Source organism: Pan paniscus, chromosome 23 (assembly GCF_029289425.2).
Source record: "Pan paniscus chromosome 23, NHGRI_mPanPan1-v2.0_pri, whole genome shotgun sequence".
NCBI classification, from domain to species: domain Eukaryota; kingdom Metazoa; phylum Chordata; class Mammalia; order Primates; family Hominidae; genus Pan; species Pan paniscus.
Window position 1 is genome coordinate 7,735,603 of NC_085927.1, and position 24,072 is coordinate 7,759,674.

Consider the following 24,072-nt stretch of genomic DNA (forward strand, 5'->3'; position numbering starts at 1 on the left):
ATGCAGTAGCTGTTTTTCTTAACGCTCTGCCTCCCGAAAGGCCCCAGTGAGTGTTGTTCCCCTTCCTGTGTCCATGTGATCTCATTTTTCAGCTCTCATTATAAGTGAGAATGTGGCGTTTGGTTTTCTTTCCCTGGATTAGTTTGCTGAGCATAATGACCACACATCACCACTGTTTCTGTTTTTTAGTATAAAGAGTAGTATTTTATTGAATAAGATTTGCTCACAGAAAAATAAGCTTAAGTCTACAATGAATGCCAGACTCTACAGCAGAAAGCAATTTTCTCACTTTTCCACACACAATGGTTCCTACTAAGTGAAAAAACTTCATTCACAAATGTACTACTCTGTCTCAAAACATCTCACATAATCATGCACTGTACTAAAGCCATTAGATCAGTTCTTCAGTCAGGTTAAAGAAGTATCCCTCTAATAACTGACTTTTATAATGCTATCAATATCCACTCCCAATCAGTCTGCCATTGTTAATGGTGTACAGCATTACCGAATACAATGGAATTGATGACGCCCATATCCACGGACCCACCGTGACTTACGGTGGTTTGATTTATGATTTTTCAACGTTATGATGGGATTATTGGAATATTAGATGCGTTTCTGAGTTACAGTGGGTTTATGAGTATGCGACCCTATAGTCCAGAAACAGCTGTATAAGGAAAAACAGGTGTACCTAATAAAAATATGCTTAGTGACTTGGGATAAACCAATAGATGTTCACAACTGATGGAGAGCCGTGAAAGAGAGATAGCGGTAAATAGTTACAATAACACAATTTTCCTGCACCTGTCGAGGATTTCTCCCAAAAAACGCAGAATGTGGGATGCACCTAAGGCATATGAAAGAGAGAGGGCAGAAGGAGTAAGAGAGAAATAGGAGGAAGGAAGGAAGGAAAGAAAGAAGGAAGGTAGGAAGGAAGGAAGGAAGGAAGGAAGGAAGGAAGGAAGGAAGGAAGGACGAAAGGAAGGAGAAAACACCCGGTGTTACTAAAACCCCCCAAAAAATGGTTTCCCCCTGTGGGTAAGCCTACAATGTGGATGAATCTTGAAAATATTGTGCTACGTGTTGTGTCAGTCATAACAGCTCACCTATTGTGCAATTCCGTTGATAGGAAATGTCCACAATATGGAAATCTATGCATATGGGATTGATCGCACTAGGTAGTTGCTACCTAGGGCTGAGGGTCAGGGAGAGGGTTTGAGACAGAATGAGGAGTGACTAATGTCTACAGGGTTTTTCTCTGGTCGGGGGTGATAAGACGTTCTACAATGGATTGCGAATTAAAATTGAATGTGCACCACCACAGGTATACTAAAAGCCACTCAATTCATGACTTTTAATGGGGGAATCTTCTGTGGCGCACTCTCATGGAGACCACGGCAGACATAGTGAGAGAGAAAAAGGTGAGTAAATATCTGAAACGGAGGCAGAAAGAGAGAGAATGAGAAGCCCTGTGAATGGAAGGGAGAGCGAAAAGGGAAAATGGTCCTATTTACAAATGACAGATGTGAAACCGGGGTTCACATCAACAGTGTCACTGCCAGGAAGGAGGGTCATGCTAGCCATGTCACCGGTAGTGTGGCCCGCAGGGACGCCGACCTGCTGGAGCGTCGTGCCAGCATGGGCTCTGGCAGCCACGTGGGCCAGCAGGAGGGTCCCGCTGCACAGCTGTGGGGTGAGGATAGACTGGGTGGTGATATCGCCCATTACAGGGGCCTCTTCTGCTGGCAAGAGTGTGACAGTAGCAAGTAGATGGACAAGCCTGCGTGTGAGGACGGAATGCAGGAGGGGCTCTTGTGCGGCTGGGTGTGGGGCCCTCACGGGAACCGTGGAGAAATGGCCAGGTAACTGCGTCATGTGGGCTAGTAGATTGGCCAGGGCTTCGAACTGAAGGACAATAACGGGGAGTAGCTGTCAGGCCCTGGGAGTGTCTGAGTGTAAGTGGAGATGGGTTTGGGGTCACTGAGGGATGCGTGGGAGCCATCCCTGTATAGGTACAGGTCATAGGGAGATAGTCTCGTGAGGCCTGTGAGTGTCTAGGGTTGTCCTGGGTGCCTGGGGCTGACTGTGGCAGAAATGTGGGGAAGGCTGGAGAGAAGCTGGGAGACCCAGGAGAGTCCCTGAAGGCAGGGGGTGAAGAGGTGAAAGAAATGGGGGAGGGTTGCAGTAAGGTCCGTGAGTTTGTAGGTGATTCCTGGGTGCGGGAAGCTGACTCCAGGTGAAATCTGGAGATGGTCGGAGGGTAGCTGAGAGAGACAGAAGAGTCCTTGAGAGCTGGGGGTGAGAACATGAGGGAGACTGGGGAGTAAGTCAGTGAAATTCGTGAGTTCGGTGGTGTATCGTGGGTGCCTGGAACTGACTCCAGCTGGAATCTAGCGAAGTTTTGAGAGTAGCTGAAAGAGACACAGGAGTCCCTGTGGGCTGAGGGCAAAGACCTGAGAGAGACCAGGGAGGACCTCAGTGAAGTCTGTGAGTCTGTAGGTGATTCCGGAGTGTGGGAGGCTGAGTGCCGCTGAAATCTGGGCGTGGTGGGAGAGTAGCTGGGACAGACAGGAGAGTCCCAGGGGGCTGGGGGTGAAGACATGACAGAGACTGGGGAGTAACTCAGCGAAACTGCTGAGTTTGGTGGTGATACCTGGGTGCCTGGAACTGACTCCCGCTGAAATCTGGGCATGGTTGGAGAGTAGCTGGGACACACAGGAGAGTCCCTGAGGGCTGGGGGTGAAGACATGAGAGAGACCGGGGAGTACCTCAGTGAAACTGGTGAGTTTGGTGGTGACTCCGGGGTGCCTGGGACTGACTCCAGCTGAAATGCGTGCGTGGTTGGAGAGTAGCTGGGACAGACAGGAGAGTCCCTGAGGGCTGGTGAAGACATGAGAGAGACTGGAGAGTAAGTGAGTGAAATTGGTGAGTTTGGTGGTGCTTCCTGGGTGCCTGGAACTGACTCCCGCTGAAGTGTGGGCGTGGTTGGAGAGTAGCTGGGACACACAGGAGAGTCCCTGAGGGTTGGAGATAAAGACGTGCTAGAGAGTGAGGAGTAACTGAGTGAAATTGGGGAGTTTGGTGGTGATTCCGGGGTGCCTGGAGCTGACTGCAGCTGAAATGTGGGCGTGGTTGGAGAGTAGCTGGGACAGACGGGAGAGTCCCTGAGGGATGGTGAAGACATGAGAGAGACTGGGGAGTAACGCAGTGAAATTGGTGAGTTTGGTGGTGATTTCTGGGTGCCTGCAACGGACTCCCGCTGAAGTGTGGGCGTGTTTGGAGAGTAGCTGGGACAGACAGGCGAGTCCCTGAGGGTTGGAGATAAAGACGTGCTAGAGACTGGGGAGTAACTCAGTGAAAGTGGTGGGCTTGGTGGTGACCCCCGGGTTCCTGGAACTGACCCGCGCTGAAATGTGGGCGTGGTTGGAGAGTAGCTGGGACAGACTGGAGGGTCCGTAAGGGCTGGGGGTGAAGACGTGAGAGAGACTGGCGAGGATCTCACTGAGGTCTGTGAGTTTGTAGGTGTTTCTGGGGTGTGGGGTAGAGACTCCCGCTGAAATCTGGGCGTAGTTGGAGAGTAGCTGGGACAGACAGGAGAGTCATGGGTGGCTGGGGGTGAGCTGCTGGATGATGGCAGTAAGAACATATGGTATATTATTGATGAATGAGGTGACTGTGAAGAATCTCCAGAGGAGGACACGGGAGAACACAATGACATGAGTGACTGTCCTGCTTGGTTAGGAAAGGGAAACGTAAAGTTGTGGAATTCTGTTGATGATGGATGTGAGAGTGGTGAAGCCCTGCGGGGTGATGTAGAGTACTTCCACATCCCTGGTGAGGAGCTGCCCCTTGGGTCTGAGTTTCTGGGAGGGGAGAGGGAGAAGCTGGGTGAGGCAGGCATGAATCTTGAGGAGTCAGGGCTGGGGGACCGCTCATATTCTCCCGAGACGTGTGAGTCTCTGGGGGACTCCTGGGTGCATGGGGCTGACTCCCGCAGGAACCTGGGGATGGCTGGAGAGTAACTGGGAGCCACAGGAGAGTCCCTGAGGCCTGGGGGTGAAGAGATGAAAGACACAGGGGTGGAGCACCGTGAGGCTCGTGAGTTTGTAGGTGATTCCCGGGTGTGGGGGGCTGACTCCAGCTGAAATCTGGGGTTGTTTGGAGAGTAGCTGGGAGACACAGGAGATCCCCCGAGAGCTGGGGGTGAGCTGCTGGGTGATGGCAGTAAGAACATGTGGTATATTATTGATGAACGTGGGGACTCTGAGGAATCCTCAGAGGAGGACACGGGAGAGCCCAATGGCTTCATTGATTGCCCATCACGGTGAGGACAGGGAAATGGGAGCTTGTGGGATTCTGGTGATGACAGAGGTGAGTGTGGTGAAGCCCTAGGGGATGGTGAATGGTAGCTCCGGATCCCTGGTGAGGAGCTTCCCCTGAAGCCTGAGTTTCTGAGAGGGGAGAGGGAGAAGCTGGGTGAGGCTCGCATGGACCTTGGGGAGTCCGTGCTGGGGGACCGTTCATAAGAAGAGCCGGACAAGACCCTACTGTTCTTAGGTGCAGACATGATTAGGAAACCTGCAGCTCCCAGGGGCCCCTACTAATTTTCTAACTCGCAGAAGGAAGGAGTGTGTGTGCGTGTGTGTGTGTGTGTGCGGTGTGAGGTATGTGCCCCTTAAGAAAATGGAAATCAACCAACCAATGAGACAGACAGACAGACAGACAGACAGACAGACAGAGATTCACTTGCCCAAGTGTTCTGTCCTGTCCTCTGAATCCGCTTCCAAGTCGCAAGACGCTGTGAGCTCCAAGTCAACGCAGAGTCCGCCAACCGCTCCGGCCGCTGATCCGCTCCGCGAAGATCTGAGTACAGGCCAGCCAGGGTGGGTTTAAATAGCCTCGGGCGCAGCCTAGCAGCGGAAAGGGCGGAGCTTCACTCCTCCTTTCCATCAGTCACCCCCAACTTTCCCAGGCTACACCTCGTAGGAAACTGTTCTCCTGCTTTGATTTCATGCGCCACCTTTGGGACAATCTAAGAACTTACAAGTTTTCTTGGCCAGATATATTAGGAATTGTATGCACTGAAACACTGAAAACCAACTAGTGGTTCTGTGGTTCCCACGTTGTGGTTTTGACACCAGCAGCATCCTTGCCACAACCAAACCCCGGAGATCCACAGATCTGCGGTGTAACAATACCTCCCCCTGATCCGGATGCATGACAGTTTAAGGAGTCTTTCCGTGTAAGGGAAAAGACTTTGAAGAAAAGGTGGAGATATGCGTTGTATAAACATTCTTTTGCTCTGGAACCACGTAGAGACTTGGGAGCCAGTTGGGAGGAGCATTCGTTGGATGAGGGTGCTCGGGTTAGGAATATCAAGGTGTGGCTCCAGATAATCCAATCATCTAATTAAGATTCCAGTTATGCTCATCTGTTTTAAAATTCCGTTTGGGTAAATTCTTTTAGTCAGACTGAGAATGGCAAAGCCTCAACCCCAATTTCCAGGGAGGGTTGAGAGCCTCAGGTGGAGTTGATCACCAATAGCCTATGGTTTAACCCGTCATGCCTATAGAATGAGGTCTCCATAAAAACCCAAAAGGACTGGGTTCAGAGAGCTTGTGGATAACACTTCCTGGAAGGTAGTGCACCCCTCCCCACACGCCGGGCCCCGCATTTATTTCTGAACTTTTTGCAAAGTCCGCTAAAATACAACGGCAAATGTAAGTGTTTCCCTGCGTGCTGTGAGCTCTTCCAGCCAATGAATGCAACTAAATCTGGGAGTGGTGGCAACCTGATTTATAGCCAGTTGCTGAGAAGCACAGGTAAAACAACGTGGGGCTTCCCATTGTTATTAGTGTGGGAGGCCTGTCTGGCGGGACTCGGCCCTTTGGAATCTAAAGCTATGTCCCGGTAGATAGCGTCACCATTGAATTAGAAGACACACATATGTTGAGAATAATCTTTCTGGTCATTTGCTGCATGTCTTATTTACAATATGTAATCAAATTCTTTATCCTGGCCTTATGGCACCTGGGTTGAGAACCATGATTTGAACCAAACATTGGTCTGTCACGTTCTGAGTTTGAAACTTTATTTTGCCTTTAGCGTTTTGCTATTGCTTTTTCGTTTTCTTTTGTTTCGTTTCGTTTCTAAGTTCTGGGGTATATGTGCAGGATGTGCAGATTTGTTACTAAGGTAAACGTGTGCCATGGTGGTTCGCTGCACCTGTCAACCCATCACCTAGGTATTAAGCCCAGCATGCAGTAGCTGTTTTTCTTAACGCTCTGCCTCCCGAAAGGCCCCAGTGAGTGTTGTTCCCCTTCCTGTGTCCATGTGATCTCATTTTTCAGCTCTCATTATAAGTGAGAATGTGGCGTTTGGTTTTCTTTCCCTGGATTAGTTTGCTGAGCATAATGACCACACATCACCACTGTTTCTGTTTTTTAGTATAAAGAGTAGTATTTTATTGAATAAGATTTGCTCACAGAAAAATAAGCTTAAGTCTACAATGAATGCCAGACTCTACAGCAGAAAGCAATTTTCTCACTTTTCCACACACAATGGTTCCTACTAAGTGAAAAAACTTCATTCACAAATGTACTACTCTGTCTCAAAACATCTCACATAATCATGCACTGTACTAAAGCCATTAGATCAGTTCTTCAGTCAGGTTAAAGAAGTATCCCTCTAATAACTGACTTTTATAATGCTATCAATATCCACTCCCAATCAGTCTGCCATTGTTAATGGTGTACAGCATTACCGAATACAATGGAATTGATGACGCCCATATCCACGGACCCACCGTGACTTACGGTGGTTTGATTTATGATTTTTCAACGTTATGATGGGATTATTGGAATATTAGATGCGTTTCTGAGTTACAGTGGGTTTATGAGTATGCGACCCTATAGTCCAGAAACAGCTGTATAAGGAAAAACAGGTGTACCTAATAAAAATATGCTTAGTGACTTGGGATAAACCAATAGATGTTCACAACTGATGGAGAGCCGTGAAAGAGAGATAGCGGTAAATAGTTACAATAACACAATTTTCCTGCACCTGTCGAGGATTTCTCCCAAAAAACGCAGAATGTGGGATGCACCTAAGGCATATGAAAGAGAGAGGGCAGAAGGAGTAAGAGAGAAATAGGAGGAAGGAAGGAAGGAAAGAAAGAAGGAAGGTAGGAAGGAAGGAAGGAAGGAAGGAAGGAAGGAAGGAAGGAAGGACGAAAGGAAGGAGAAAACACCCGGTGTTACTAAAACCCCCCAAAAAATGGTTTCCCCCTGTGGGTAAGCCTACAATGTGGATGAATCTTGAAAATATTGTGCTACGTGTTGTGTCAGTCATAACAGCTCACCTATTGTGCAATTCCGTTGATAGGAAATGTCCACAATATGGAAATCTATGCATATGGGATTGATCGCACTAGGTAGTTGCTACCTAGGGCTGAGGGTCAGGGAGAGGGTTTGAGACAGAATGAGGAGTGACTAATGTCTACAGGGTTTTTCTCTGGTCGGGGGTGATAAGACGTTCTACAATGGATTGCGAATTAAAATTGAATGTGCACCACCACAGGTATACTAAAAGCCACTCAATTCATGACTTTTAATGGGGGAATCTTCTGTGGCGCACTCTCATGGAGACCACGGCAGACATAGTGAGAGAGAAAAAGGTGAGTAAATATCTGAAACGGAGGCAGAAAGAGAGAGAATGAGAAGCCCTGTGAATGGAAGGGAGAGCGAAAAGGGAAAATGGTCCTATTTACAAATGACAGATGTGAAACCGGGGTTCACATCAACAGTGTCACTGCCAGGAAGGAGGGTCATGCTAGCCATGTCACCGGTAGTGTGGCCCGCAGGGACGCCGACCTGCTGGAGCGTCGTGCCAGCATGGGCTCTGGCAGCCACGTGGGCCAGCAGGAGGGTCCCGCTGCACAGCTGTGGGGTGAGGATAGACTGGGTGGTGATATCGCCCATTACAGGGGCCTCTTCTGCTGGCAAGAGTGTGACAGTAGCAAGTAGATGGACAAGCCTGCGTGTGAGGACGGAATGCAGGAGGGGCTCTTGTGCGGCTGGGTGTGGGGCCCTCACGGGAACCGTGGAGAAATGGCCAGGTAACTGTGTCATGTGGGCTAGTAGATTGGCCAGGGCTTCGAACTGAAGGACAATAACGGGGAGTAGCTGTCAGGCCCTGGGAGTGTCTGAGTGTAAGTGGAGATGGGTTTGGGGTCACTGAGGGATGCGTGGGAGCCATCCCTGTATAGGTACAGGTCATAGGGAGATAGTCTCGTGAGGCCTGTGAGTGTCTAGGGTTGTCCTGGGTGCCTGGGGCTGACTGTGGCAGAAATGTGGGGAAGGCTGGAGAGAAGCTGGGAGACCCAGGAGAGTCCCTGAAGGCAGGGGGTGAAGAGGTGAAAGAAATGGGGGAGGGTTGCAGTAAGGTCCGTGAGTTTGTAGGTGATTCCTGGGTGCGGGAAGCTGACTCCAGGTGAAATCTGGAGATGGTCGGAGTGTAGCTGAGAGAGACAGAAGAGTCCTTGAGGGCTGGGGGTGAGAACATGAGGGAGACTGGGGAGTAAGTCAGTGAAATTCGTGAGTTCGGTGGTGTATCATGGGTGCCTGGAACTGACTCCAGCTGGAATCTAGCGAAGTTTTGAGAGTAGCTGAAAGAGACACAGGAGTCCCTGTGGGCTGAGGGCAAAGACCTGAGAGAGACCAGGGAGGACCTCAGTGAAGTCTGTGAGTCTGTAGGTGATTCCGGAGTGTGGGAGGCTGAGTGCCGCTGAAATCTGGGCGTGGTGGGAGAGTAGCTGGGACAGACAGGAGAGTCCCAGGGGGCTGGGGGTGAAGACATGACAGAGACTGGGGAGTAACTCAGCGAAACTGCTGAGTTTGGTGGTGATACCTGGGTGCCTGGAACTGACTCCCGCTGAAATCTGGGCATGGTTGGAGAGTAGCTGGGACACACAGGAGAGTCCCTGAGGGCTGGGGGTGAAGACATGAGAGAGACCTGGGAGTACCTCAGTGAAACTGGTGAGTTTGGTGGTGACTCCGGGGTGCCTGGGACTGACTCCAGCTGAAATGCGTGCGTGGTTGGAGAGTAGCTGGGACAGACAGGAGAGTCCCTGAGGGCTGGTGAAGACATGAGAGAGACTGGAGAGTAAGTGAGTGAAATTGGTGAGTTTGGTGGTGCTTCCTGGGTGCCTGGAACTGACTCCCGCTGAAGTGTGGGCGTGGTTGGAGAGTAGCTGGGACACACAGGAGAGTCCCTGAGGGTTGGAGATAAAGACGTGCTAGAGAGTGAGGAGTAACTGAGTGAAATTGGGGAGTTTGGTGGTGATTCCGGGGTGCCTGGAGCTGACTGCAGCTGAAATGTGGGCGTGGTTGGAGAGTAGCTGGGACAGACGGGAGAGTCCCTGAGGGATGGTGAAGACATGAGAGAGACTGGGGAGTAACGCAGTGAAATTGGTGAGTTTGGTGGTGATTTCTGGGTGCCTGCAACGGACTCCCGCTGAAGTGTGGGCGTGTTTGGAGAGTAGCTGGGAAAGACAGGCGAGTCCCTGAGGGTTGGAGATAAAGACGTGCTAGAGACTGGGGAGTAACTCAGTGAAAGTGGTGGGCTTGGTGGTGACCCCCGGGTTCCTGGAACTGACCCGCGCTGAAATGTGGGCGTGGTTGGAGAGTAGCTGGGACAGACTGGAGGGTCCGTAAGGGCTGGGGGTGAAGACGTGAGAGAGACTGGCGAGGATCTCACTGAGGTCTGTGAGTTTGTAGGTGTTTCTGGGGTGTGGGGTAGAGACTCCCGCTGAAATCTGGGCGTAGTTGGAGAGTAGCTGGGACAGACAGGAGAGTCATGGGTGGCTGGGGGTGAGCTGCTGGATGATGGCAGTAAGAACATATGGTATATTATTGATGAATGAGGTGACTGTGAAGAATCTCCAGAGGAGGACACGGGAGAACACAATGACATGAGTGACTGTCCTGCTTGGTTAGGAAAGGGAAACGTAAAGTTGTGGAATTCTGTTGATGATGGATGTGAGAGTGGTGAAGCCCTGCGGGGTGATGTAGAGTACTTCCACATCCCTGGTGAGGAGCTGCCCCTTGGGTCTGAGTTTCTGGGAGGGGAGAGGGAGAAGCTGGGTGAGGCAGGCATGAATCTTGAGGAGTCAGGGCTGGGGGACCGCTCATATTCTCCCGAGACGTGTGAGTCTCTGGAGGACTCCTGGGTGCATGGGGCTGACTCCCGCAGGAACCTGGGGATGGCTGGAGAGTAACTGGGAGCCACAGGAGAGTCCCTGAGGCCTGGGGGTGAAGAGATGAAAGACACAGGGGTGGAGCACCGTGAGGCTCGTGAGTTTGTAGGTGATTCCCGGGTGTGGGGGGCTGACTCCAGCTGAAATCTGGGGTTGTTTGGAGAGTAGCTGGGAGACACAGGAGATCCCCCGAGAGCTGGGGGTGAGCTGCTGGGTGATGGCAGTAAGAACATGTGGTATATTATTGATGAACGTGGGGACTCTGAGGAATCCTCAGAGGAGGACACGGGAGAGCCCAATGGCTTCATTGATTGCCCATCACGGTGAGGACAGGGAAATGGGAGCTTGTGGGATTCTGGTGATGACAGAGGTGAGTGTGGTGAAGCCCTAGGGGATGGTGAATGGTAGCTCCGGATCCCTGGTGAGGAGCTTCCCCTGAAGCCTGAGTTTCTGAGAGGGGAGAGGGAGAAGCTGGGTGAGGCTCGCATGGACCTTGGGGAGTCCGTGCTGGGGGACCGTTCATAAGAAGAGCCGGACAAGACCCTACTGTTCTTAGGTGCAGACATGATTAGGAAACCTGCAGCTCCCAGGGGCCCCTACTAATTTTCTAACTCGCAGAAGGAAGGAGTGTGTGTGCGTGTGTGTGTGTGTGTGCGGTGTGAGGTATGTGCCCCTTAAGAAAATGGAAATCAACCAACCAATGAGACAGACAGACAGACAGACAGACAGACAGACAGACAGACAGAGATTCACTTGCCCAAGTGTTCTGTCCTGTCCTCTGAATCCGCTTCCAAGTCGCAAGACGCTGTGAGCTCCAAGTCAACGCAGAGTCCGCCAACCGCTCCGGCCGCTGATCCGCTCCGCGAAGATCTGAGTACAGGCCAGCCAGGGTGGGTTTAAATAGCCTCGGGCGCAGCCTAGCAGCGGAAAGGGCGGAGCTTCACTCCTCCTTTCCATCAGTCACCCCCAACTTTCCCAGGCTACACCTCGTAGGAAACTGTTCTCCTGCTTTGATTTCATGCGCCACCTTTGGGACAATCTAAGAACTTACAAGTTTTCTTGGCCAGATATATTAGGAATTGTATGCACTGAAACACTGAAAACCAACTAGTGGTTCTGTGGTTCCCACGTTGTGGTTTTGACACCAGCAGCATCCTTGCCACAACCAAACCCCGGAGATCCACAGATCTGCGGTGTAACAATACCTCCCCCTGATCCGGATGCATGACAGTTTAAGGAGTCTTTCCGTGTAAGGGAAAAGACTTTGAAGAAAAGGTGGAGATATGCGTTGTATAAACATTCTTTTGCTCTGGAACCACGTAGAGACTTGGGAGCCAGTTGGGAGGAGCATTCGTTGGATGAGGGTGCTCGGGTTAGGAATATCAAGGTGTGGCTCCAGATAATCCAATCATCTAATTAAGATTCCAGTTATGCTCATCTGTTTTAAAATTCCGTTTGGGTAAATTCTTTTAGTCAGACTGAGAATGGCAAAGCCTCAACCCCAATTTCCAGGGAGGGTTGAGAGCCTCAGGTGGAGTTGATCACCAATAGCCTATGGTTTAACCCGTCATGCCTATAGAATGAGGTCTCCATAAAAACCCAAAAGGACTGGGTTCAGAGAGCTTGTGGATAACACTTCCTGGAAGGTAGTGCACCCCTCCCCACACGCCGGGCCCCGCATTTATTTCTGAACTTTTGGCAAAGTCCGCTAAAATACAACGGCAAATGTAAGTGTTTCCCTGCGTGCTGTGAGCTCTTCCAGCCAATGAATGCAACTAAATCTGGGAGTGGTGGCAACCTGATTTATAGCCAGTTGCTGAGAAGCACAGGTAAAACAACGTGGGGCTTCCCATTGTTATTAGTGTGGGAGGCCTGTCTGGCGGGACTCGGCCCTTTGGAATCTAAAGCTATGTCCCGGTAGATAGCGTCACCATTGAATTAGAAGACACACATATGTTGAGAATAATCTTTCTGGTCATTTGCTGCATGTCTTATTTACAATATGTAATCAAATTCTTTATCCTGGCCTTATGGCACCTGGGTTGAGAACCATGATTTGAACCAAACATTGGTCTGTCACGTTCTGAGTTTGAAACTTTATTTTGCCTTTAGCGTTTTGCTATTGCTTTTTCGTTTTCTTTTGTTTCGTTTCGTTTCTAAGTTCTGGGGTATATGTGCAGGATGTGCAGATTTGTTACTAAGGTAAACGTGTGCCATGGTGGTTCGCTGCACCTGTCAACCCATCACCTAGGTATTAAGCCCAGCATGCAGTAGCTGTTTTTCTTAACGCTCTGCCTCCCGAAAGGCCCCAGTGAGTGTTGTTCCCCTTCCTGTGTCCATGTGATCTCATTTTTCAGCTCTCATTATAAGTGAGAATGTGGCGTTTGGTTTTCTTTCCCTGGATTAGTTTGCTGAGCATAATGACCACACATCACCACTGTTTCTGTTTTTTAGTATAAAGAGTAGTATTTTATTGAATAAGATTTGCTCACAGAAAAATAAGCTTAAGTCTACAATGAATGCCAGACTCTACAGCAGAAAGCAATTTTCTCACTTTTCCACACACAATGGTTCCTACTAAGTGAAAAAACTTCATTCACAAATGTACTACTCTGTCTCAAAACATCTCACATAATCATGCACTGTACTAAAGCCATTAGATCAGTTCTTCAGTCAGGTTAAAGAAGTATCCCTCTAATAACTGACTTTTATAATGCTATCAATATCCACTCCCAATCAGTCTGCCATTGTTAATGGTGTACAGCATTACCGAATACAATGGAATTGATGACGCCCATATCCACGGACCCACCGTGACTTACGGTGGTTTGATTTATGATTTTTCAACGTTATGATGGGATTATTGGAATATTAGATGCGTTTCTGAGTTACAGTGGGTTTATGAGTATGCGACCCTATAGTCCAGAAACAGCTGTATAAGGAAAAACAGGTGTACCTAATAAAAATATGCTTAGTGACTTGGGATAAACCAATAGATGTTCACAACTGATGGAGAGCCGTGAAAGAGAGATAGCGGTAAATAGTTACAATAACACAATTTTCCTGCACCTGTCGAGGATTTCTCCCAAAAAACGCAGAATGTGGGATGCACCTAAGGCATATGAAAGAGAGAGGGCAGAAGGAGTAAGAGAGAAATAGGAGGAAGGAAGGAAGGAAAGAAAGAAGGAAGGTAGGAAGGAAGGAAGGAAGGAAGGAAGGAAGGAAGGAAGGAAGGACGAAAGGAAGGAGAAAACACCCGGTGTTACTAAAACCCCCCAAAAAATGGTTTCCCCCTGTGGGTAAGCCTACAATGTGGATGAATCTTGAAAATATTGTGCTACGTGTTGTGTCAGTCATAACAGCTCACCTATTGTGCAATTCCGTTGATAGGAAATGTCCACAATATGGAAATCTATGCATATGGGATTGATCGCACTAGGTAGTTGCTACCTAGGGCTGAGGGTCAGGGAGAGGGTTTGAGACAGAATGAGGAGTGACTAATGTCTACAGGGTTTTTCTCTGGTCGGGGGTGATAAGACGTTCTACAATGGATTGCGAATTAAAATTGAATGTGCACCACCACAGGTATACTAAAAGCCACTCAATTCATGACTTTTAATGGGGGAATCTTCTGTGGCGCACTCTCATGGAGACCACGGCAGACATAGTGAGAGAGAAAAAGGTGAGTAAATATCTGAAACGGAGGCAGAAAGAGAGAGAATGAGAAGCCCTGTGAATGGAAGGGAGAGCGAAAAGGGAAAATGGTCCTATTTACAAATGACAGATGTGAAACCGGGGTTCACATCAACAGTGTCACTGCCAGGAAGGAGGGTCATGCTAGCCATGTCACCGGTAGTGTGGCCCGCAGGGACGCCGACCTGCTGGAGCGTCGTGCCAGCATGGGCTCTGGCAGCCACGTGGGCCAGCAGGAGGGTCCCGCTGCACAGCTGTGGGGTGAGGATAGACTGGGTGGTGATATCGCCCATTACAGGGGCCTCTTCTGCTGGCAAGAGTGTGACAGTAGCAAGTAGATGGACAAGCCTGCGTGTGAGGACGGAATGCAGGAGGGGCTCTTGTGCGGCTGGGTGTGGGGCCCTCACGGGAACCGTGGAGAAATGGCCAGGTAACTGCGTCATGTGGGCTAGTAGATTGGCCAGGGCTTCGAACTGAAGGACAATAACAGGGAGTAGCTGTCAGGCCCTGGGAGTGTCTGAGTGTAAGTGGAGATGGGTTTGGGGTCACTGAGGGATGCGTGGGAGCCATCCCTGTATAGGTACAGGTCATAGGGAGATAGTCTCGTGAGGCCTGTGAGTGTCTAGGGTTGTCCTGGGTGCCTGGGGCTGACTGTGGCAGAAATCTGGGGAAGGCTGGAGAGAAGCTGGGAGACCCAGGAGAGTCCCTGAAGGCAGGGGGTGAAGAGGTGAAAGAAATGGGGGAGGGTTGCAGTAAGGTCCGTGAGTTTGTAGGTGATTCCTGGGTGCGGGAAGCTGACTCCAGGTGAAATCTGGAGATGGTCGGAGTGTAGCTGAGAGAGACAGAAGAGTCCTTGAGGGCTGGGGGTGAGAACATGAGGGAGACTGGGGAGTAAGTCAGTGAAATTCGTGAGTTCGGTGGTGTATCGTGGGTGCCTGGAACTGACTCCAGCTGGAATCTAGCGAAGTTTTGAGAGTAGCTGAAAGAGACACAGGAGTCCCTGTGGGCTGAGGGCAAAGACCTGAGAGAGACCAGGGAGGACCTCAGTGAAGTCTGTGAGTCTGTAGGTGATTCCGGAGTGTGGGAGGCTGAGTGCCGCTGAAATCTGGGCGTGGTGGGAGAGTAGCTGGGACAGACAGGAGAGTCCCAGGGGGCTGGGGGTGAAGACATGACAGAGACTGGGGAGTAACTCAGCGAAACTGCTGAGTTTGGTGGTGATACCTGGGTGCCTGGAACTGACTCCCGCTGAAATCTGGGCATGGTTGGAGAGTAGCTGGGACACACAGGAGAGTCCCTGAGGGCTGGGGGTGAAGACATGAGAGAGACCGGGGAGTACCTCAGTGAAACTGGTGAGTTTGGTGGTGACTCCGGGGTGCCTGGGACTGACTCCAGCTGAAATGCGTGCGTGGTTGGAGAGTAGCTGGGACAGACAGGAGAGTCCCTGAGGGCTGGTGAAGACATGAGAGAGACTGGAGAGTAAGTGAGTGAAATTGGTGAGTTTGGTGGTGCTTCCTGGGTGCCTGGAACTGACTCCCGCTGAAGTGTGGGCGTGGTTGGAGAGTAGCTGGGACACACAGGAGAGTCCCTGAGGGTTGGAGATAAAGACGTGCTAGAGAGTGAGGAGTAACTGAGTGAAATTGGGGAGTTTGGTGGTGATTCCGGGGTGCCTGGAGCTGACTGCAGCTGAAATGTGGGCGTGGTTGGAGAGTAGCTGGGACAGACGGGAGAGTCCCTGAGGGATGGTGAAGACATGAGAGAGACTGGGGAGTAACGCAGTGAAATTGGTGAGTTTGGTGGTGATTTCTGGGTGCCTGCAACGGACTCCCGCTGAAGTGTGGGCGTGTTTGGAGAGTAGCTGGGACAGACAGGCGAGTCCCTGAGGGTTGGAGATAAAGACGTGCTAGAGACTGGGGAGTAACTCAGTGAAAGTGGTGGGCTTGGTGGTGACCCCCGGGTTCCTGGAACTGACCCGCGCTGAAATGTGGGCGTGGTTGGAGAGTAGCTGGGACAGACTGGAGGGTCCGTAAGGGCTGGGGGTGAAGACGTGAGAGAGACTGGCGAGGATCTCACTGAGGTCTGTGAGTTTGTAGGTGTTTCTGGGGTGTGGGGTAGAGACTCCCGCTGAAATCTGGGCGTAGTTGGAGAGTAGCTGGGACAGACAGGAGAGTCATGGGTGGCTGGGGGTGAGCTGCTGGATGATGGCAGTAAGAACATATGGTATATTATTGATGAATGAGGTGACTGTGAAGAATCTCCAGAGGAGGACACGGGAGAACACAATGACATGAGTGACTGTCCTGCTTGGTTAGGAAAGGGAAACGTAAAGTTGTGGAATTCTGTTGATGATGGATGTGAGAGTGGTGAAGCCCTGCGGGGTGATGTAGAGTACTTCCACATCCCTGGTGAGGAGCTGCCCCTTGGGTCTGAGTTTCTGGGAGGGGAGAGGGAGAAGCTGGGTGAGGCAGGCATGAATCTTGAGGAGTCAGGGCTGGGGGACCGCTCATATTCTCCCGAGACGTGTGAGTCTCTGGGGGACTCCTGGGTGCATGGGGCTGACTCCCGCAGGAACCTGGGGATGGCTGGAGAGTAACTGGGAGCCACAGGAGAGTCCCTGAGGCCTGGGGGTGAAGAGATGAAAGACACAGGGGTGGAGCACCGTGAGGCTCGTGAGTTTGTAGGTGATTCCCGGGTGTGGGGGGCTGACTCCAGCTGAAATCTGGGGTTGTTTGGAGAGTAGCTGGGAGACACAGGAGATCCCCCGAGAGCTGGGGGTGAGCTGCTGGGTGATGGCAGTAAGAACATGTGGTATATTATTGATGAACGTGGGGACTCTGAGGAATCCTCAGAGGAGGACACGGGAGAGCCCAATGGCTTCATTGATTGCCCATCACGGTGAGGACAGGGAAATGGGAGCTTGTGGGATTCTGGTGATGACAGAGGTGAGTGTGGTGAAGCCCTAGGGGATGGTGAATGGTAGCTCCGGATCCCTGGTGAGGAGCTTCCCCTGAAGCCTGAGTTTCTGAGAGGGGAGAGGGAGAAGCTGGGTGAGGCTCGCATGGACCTTGGGGAGTCCGTGCTGGGGGACCGTTCATAAGAAGAGCCGGACAAGACCCTACTGTTCTTAGGTGCAGACATGATTAGGAAACCTGCAGCTCCCAGGGGCCCCTACTAATTTTCTAACTCGCAGAAGGAAGGAGTGTGTGTGCGTGTGTGTGTGTGTGTGCGGTGTGAGGTATGTGCCCCTTAAGAAAATGGAAATCAACCAACCAATGAGACAGACAGACAGACAGACAGACAGACAGACAGACAGAGATTCACTTGCCCAAGTGTTCTGTCCTGTCCTCTGAATCCGCTTCCAAGTCGCAAGACGCTGTGAGCTCCAAGTCAACGCAGAGTCCGCCAACCGCTCCGGCCGCTGATCCGCTCCGCGAAGATCTGAGTACAGGCCAGCCAGGGTGGGTTTAAATAGCCTCGGGCGCAGCCTAGCAGCGGAAAGGGCGGAGCTTCACTCCTCCTTTCCATCAGTCACCCCCAACTTTCCCAGGCTACACCTCGTAGGAAACTGTTCTCCTGCTTTGATTTCATGCGCCACCTTTGGGACAATCTAAGAACTTACAAGTTTTCTTGGCCAGATATATTAGGAATTGTATGCACTGAAACACTGAAAACCAACTAGTGGTTCTGTGGTTCCCACGTTGTGGTTTTGACACCAGCAGCATCCTTGCCACAATCAAACCCCGGAGATCCACAGATCTGCGGTGTAACAATACCTCCCCCTGATCCGGATGCATGGCAGTTTAAGAAGTCTTTCCGTGTAAGGGAAAAGACTTTGTAGAAAAGGTGGAGATATGCGTTGTAGAAACATTCTTTTGCTCTGGAACCACGTAGAGACTTGGGAGCCAGTTGGGAGGAGCATTCGTTGGATGAGGGTGCTCGGGTTAGGAATATCAAGGTGTGGCTCCAGATAATCCAATCATCTAATTAAGATTCCAGTTATGCTCATCTGTTTTAAAATTCCGTTTGGGTAAATTCTTTTAGTCAGACTGAGAATGGCAAAGCCTCAACCCCAATTTCCAGGGAGGGTTGAGAGCCTCAGGTGGAGTTGATCACCAATAGCCTATGGTTTAACCCGTCATGCCTATAGAATGAGGTCTCCATAAAAACCCAAAAGGACTGGGTTCAGAGAGCTTGTGGATAACACTTCCTGGAAGGTAGTGCACCCCTCCCCACACGCCGGGCCCCGCATTTATTTCTGAACTTTTTGCAAAGTCCGCTAAAATACAACGGCAAATGTAAGTGTTTCCCTGCGTGCTGTGAGCTCTTCCAGCCAATGAATGCAACTAAATCTGGGAGTGGTGGCAACCTGATTTATAGCCAGTTGCTGAGAAGCACAGGTAAAACAACGTGGGGCTTCCCATTGTTATTAGTGTGGGAGGCCTGTCTGGCGGGACTCGGCCCTTTGGAATCTAAAGCTATGTCCCGGTAGATAGCGTCACCATTGAATTAGAAGACACACATATGTTGAGAATAATCTTTCTGGTCATTTGCTGCATGTCTTATTTACAATATGTAATCAAATTCTTTATCCTGGCCTTATGGCACCTGGGTTGAGAACCATGATTTGAACCAAACATTGGTCTGTCACGTTCTGAGTTTGAAACTTTATTTTGCCTTTAGCGTTTTGCTATTGCTTTTTCGTTTTCTTTTGTTTCGTTTCGTTTCTAAGTTCTGGGGTATATGTGCAGGATGTGCAGATTTGTTACTAAGGTAAACGTGTGCCATGGTGGTTCGCTGCACCTGTCAACCCATCACCTAGGTATTAAGCCCAGCATGCAGTAGCTGTTTTTCTTAACGCTCTGCCTCCCGAAAGGCCCCAGTGAGTGTTGTTCCCCTTCCTGTGTCCATGTGATCTCATTTTTCAGCTCTCATTATAAGTGAGAATGAGGCGTTTGGTTTTCTTTCCCTGGATTAGTTTGCTGAGCATAATGACCACACATCACCACTGTTTCTGTTTTTTAGTATAAAGAGTAGTATTTTATTGAATAAGATTTGCTCACAGAAAAATAAGCTTAAGTCTACAATGAATGCCAGACTCTACAGCAGAAAGCAATTTTCTCACTTTTCCACACACAATGGTTCCTACTAAGTGAAAAAACTTCATTCACAAATGTACTACTCTGTCTCAAAACATCTCACATAATCATGCACTGTACTAAAGCCATTAGATCAGTTCTTCAGTCAGGTTAAAGAAGTATCCCTCTAATAACTGACTTTTATAATGCTATCAATATCCACTCCCAATCAGTCTGCCATTGTTAATGGTGTACAGCATTACCGAACACAGTGGAATTGATGACGCCCATATCCACGGACACACCGTGACTTACGGTGGTTTGATTTATGATTTTTCAACGTTATGATGGGATTATTGGAATATTAGATGCGTTTCTGAGTTACAGTGGGTTTATGAGTATGCGACCCTATACTCCAGAAACAGCTGTATAAGGAAAAACAGGTGTACCTAATAAAAATATGCTTAGTGACTTGGGATAAACCAATAGATGTTCACAACTGATGGAGAGCCGTGAAAGAGAGATAGCGGTAAATAGTGACAATAACACAATTTTCACCAAATATGTGTTATATATACTGTAAATAAACTATCAAAAACTTCAGTAATTATATTTAATATACTGTACATAAAATATCAAAAATTACACCAAATGTATATAATATACTGTAAAAAAATATCAAAAAGGATAGTAAATATATATTAAACTCTATGTAAAATATCAAAAACTACACCAAATATATATTATATAATTTACATAAAATATCAAAAGGACACCAAATATATATTATATACTGTACATAAAATATCAAAAATACAGTAAATATATTTCATATATTGTGCATATAATATTAGCTAAAAGTACACCAAATACATTTTATATGCTGTAAATAAAATATCAAAAATTACAGTAAATATATATTACATACTGTACATAAAATATCAAAAAGTACACCAAATATGTGTTATATATACTGTAATTATCAAAAACTACAGTAATTATAATCAATGTACTGTATATAAAATATCAAAAATTACACCAAATGTAAATTATATACTGTAAATAAAATATCAAAAAGGACAGTAAATATATAGTACACACCCTATGTAAAATATCAAAAACTACACCAAATATATATTATATAATTTACATAAAATATCAAAAGGACACCAAATATATCTTATATACTGTATATAAAATATCAAAAAGTACAGTATATATATTTCATATATTGTACATATATTATTAACTAAAAGTACCCCAAATACATTTTATATACTGTAAATAAAATATCAAAAATTACAGTAAAAATATATTACATGCTGTACATAAAATATCAAAAAGTACACCAAATATGTGTTATATATACTGTAAATAATCTATCAAAAACTACAGTAACTATATTTAATATACTGTACATAAAATATCAAAAATTACAGCAAATGTATATTATATAATGTAAATAAAATATCAAAAATACAGTGAATATATATGACACACACTATGTAAAATATCAAAAACTACACAAAATATATATGATATAATTTACAAAAAATATCAAAAGGACACCAAATATATCTTATATACTGTACTTTAAATATCAAAAAGTACAGTAAATATATTTCATATAATGTAAATATAATAGTAAGTAAAAGTACACCAAATACATTTTATATACTGTAAATAAAATATCAAAAAGTACAGTAAATATATATTACATACTGTACAGAAAATATCAAAAAGTACACCAAATATGTGTTATATATACTGTAAATAAACTATCAAAAACTACAGTAATTACATTTAATATACTGTACATGAAATATCAAAAATTACTCCAAATGTACATTATATAGTGTAAATAAAATATCCAAAATACAGTAAATATATATTACACACCTTATGTAAAATATCAAAAATTACACCAAATATATATTATATAATTTACAAAAAATATCGGAAGGACAACAAATATATCTTGTATAGTGTACGTAAAATATCAAAAACTATAGTAAATGTATTTCATATATTGTACATATAATATTAACTAAAAGTACATCAAATACATTTTATATACTGTAAATAAAATATCAAAAAGTACAGTAAATGTATTTAATATACTGTACATAATATATCAAAAAGTACACCAAATATGTGTTATATATACTGTAAATAAACTATCAAAAACTACAGTAATTACATTTAATATACTGTACATAAAATATCAAAAATTACACCAAATGTATATTATATACTCTAAATACAATATGAAAATGTACAGTAAATATATATTATGCACTCTATGTAAAATATCAAAAACTACACCAAATATATATTATATAATTAACATAAAATATCAAAGGTACACCAAATATATATTATATACTGTACATAAGATATCAAAAAGTACAGTGAATATATTTCATATATTGCACATATAATATTAACTAAAAGTACACCAAATACATTATATATACTGTAAATAAAATATCAAAAATTATAGTAAATATATATTACATACTGTACATAAAATATCAAAAAGTACAACAAATATGTGTTATATATACCGTAAATAAACTATAAAAAACTACAGTAATTATATTTAATATACTGTACGTAAAATATCAAAAATTACACCAAATGTATATTATTTACTGTAAATAAAATATCAAAAAGTACACTAAATATATATTACACACCATATGTAAAATATCACAATCTACACCAAATATATATTATATAATTAACATAAAATATCAAAAGGACACCAAATATATTTATATACTGTAAATAACATATCAAAAACTACAATAAATATATTTCATATACTGTATATATAATATTAACTAAAAGTAGACCAAATACATTTTATATAGTGTTAATAAAATATCAAAAAGTACAGTAAATATATAATACACACCATATGAAAACTATCACAATCTACACCAAGTATATATTATATAATTTACATAAAATATCAAAAGGACACCAAATATATCTTATATACTGTATATAAAATATCAAAAGGTAGAGTAAATATATTTCATATATTGTACATATAATATTAACTAAAAGTACACCAAATACATTTTATATAGTGTAAATAAAATATCAAAAATTACAGTGAATATATATTACATACTGTAAATAAAATATCAAAAAGTACACCAAATATGTGTTATATATACTGTAAATAAACTATCAAAAACTACAGTAATTATACTTAATATACTGTACATAAAATATCAAAAATTATACCAAATGTATATTATTTAATGTAAATAAAATACCAAAAAGTACAGTAAACATATATTACACACCCTATGTAAAATATCACAAACTACACCAAATATATATTATATAACTTACATAAAATAACAAAAGGACACCAAATATACCTTATATACTGTACATAAAACATCAAAATGTACAGTAAATATATTTCATATATTGTACATATAATATTAACTAAAAGTACACCAAATACATTTTATATAGTGTAAATAAAATATCAAAAATTACAGTGAATATATATTACATACTGTAAATTAAATATCAAAAAGTACACCAAATATGTGTTATATATATACTGTAAATAAACTATCAAAAACTACAGTAATTATATTTAATATACTGTACATTCAATATCAAAAATTACACCAAACGTATATTAGTTACTCTAAATAAAATATCAAAATACAGTAAATATATATGACACACCATATGTAAAATATCACAATCTACACCAAATATATATTCTATAATTTACATAAAATATCAAAAGGACACCAAATATATCTTATATACTGTACATAAAATATCAAAATGTACAGTAAATATATTTCATATATTGTACATATAATATTAACTAAAAGTACAGCAAATACAATTTATATAGTGTAAATAAAATATGAAAAATTACAGTAAATATATATTACACACCATATGTAAAGTATCACAATCTACACCAAATATATATTATATAATTTACATAAAATATCAAAAGGACACCAAATATATCTTATATACTGTACATAAAATATCAAAAAGTACAGTAAATATATTTCATATATTGTACATATAATATTAACTAAAAGCACACCAAATACATTTTAGATAGTGTAAATAAAATATGAAAAATTACAGTGTATATATATTACATACTGTACATAAAATATCAAAAAGTACACCAAATATGTGTTATGTATACTGTAAATAAACTATCAAAAACTACAGTAATTATATTTAATAAACTGTAAATAAAATATCAAAAATTACACCAAATGTATATTATTTACTGTAAATAAAATATCAAAAATACAGTAAATATATATTACACACCCTATGTAAAGTATCACAAACTTCACCAAATATATATTATATAATTTACATAAAATATCAAAAGGACACCAAGTATATGTTATATACTGTACATAAAATATAAAAAAGTACAGTAAATATATTTCATATATTGTACATATAATATTAACTAAAAGTACACCAAATACATTTTATATACTGTAAATAAAATATCAACAAGTTCAGTAAATATATATTACATACAGTACATAAAATATAAAAAAGTACAACAAATATGTTATATATACTGTTAATTAACTATCAAAAACTACAGTAATTATATTTAATATTCTGTATGTAAAATATCAAAAATTACACCAAATGTATATTATAGACTGTAAATAAAATATCAAAAAGGATAGTAAATATATATGACACACCCAATGTAAAATATCAAAAACTACACCAAATATATATTATATAATTTACATAAAATATCAAAAGGACACCAAATATTCCTTATACACTCTACATAAAATATCAAATAGTAGAGTAAATATATTTCATATATTGTAAATATAATATTAACTAAAAGTACAACAAATGCATTTTATATACCGTAAATAAAATATCAAAAAGTACAGTAAATATATATAACATACTGTACATAAAATATCAAAAAGTACACCAAATATGTGTTCTATATACTTTAAATAAACTATCAAAACTACAGTAATTATATTTAATATACTG